We start from the raw sequence: 586 nt of genomic DNA, 5'->3' as shown, positions 1-586 counted from the left end.
CGATTGCACAAACGAATTTTCACAGTTGAGTGATATGATAAGAGATTGAAAATAAATTTGTTATTGAAGATGCTAATAATAAAGGGCGCTTACGAGTTTTATAGCAAGTAAGATATTTCTACAAGAGAGCGAAAGTAAAGAAGCTGTACAATTACGATCAAGCAATTATAATGACAATGAAAAAGCAATAATTAGATGTTGATAGAACACGCATCTCTGCCTGACGGAGATCTTTGTAGTTTGTGCTTATCAGGTCAGCATCAGTAAAGATAAGTACAAATAGGTATAGAAAGACGATGCTGATCTTACAGAGAATGGGCATTGGTGATCAAAAATTCACGTAAAGTTTGAAATATTTCATGGGTCAAAGCTAAGGGAAGAGGTTAGTTCACAGCCGGTGTTTTTTTTAGTTGATTTCCAAGGCATAGTAGCAAAGAGAGGGACGAGAGACGAGGGTCGACCAGCTACGTAGGAGTACGTATCGTGTTAGCTTGCATTTCTGGTAGCTTGTAACGCATATCATAGACATTATAGCAATAATACAACTGCGACCAAGTTTTATGGAAGGTTTAGCTTAAGGGAAGCG

This window comes from Penaeus monodon, chromosome 19 (genome assembly GCF_015228065.2).
Source record: "Penaeus monodon isolate SGIC_2016 chromosome 19, NSTDA_Pmon_1, whole genome shotgun sequence".
NCBI classification, from domain to species: Eukaryota; Metazoa; Arthropoda; class Malacostraca; order Decapoda; family Penaeidae; genus Penaeus; species Penaeus monodon.
The sequence above is the reverse complement of the archived record's forward strand: the minus strand, read 5'-3'. Positions refer to the sequence as shown.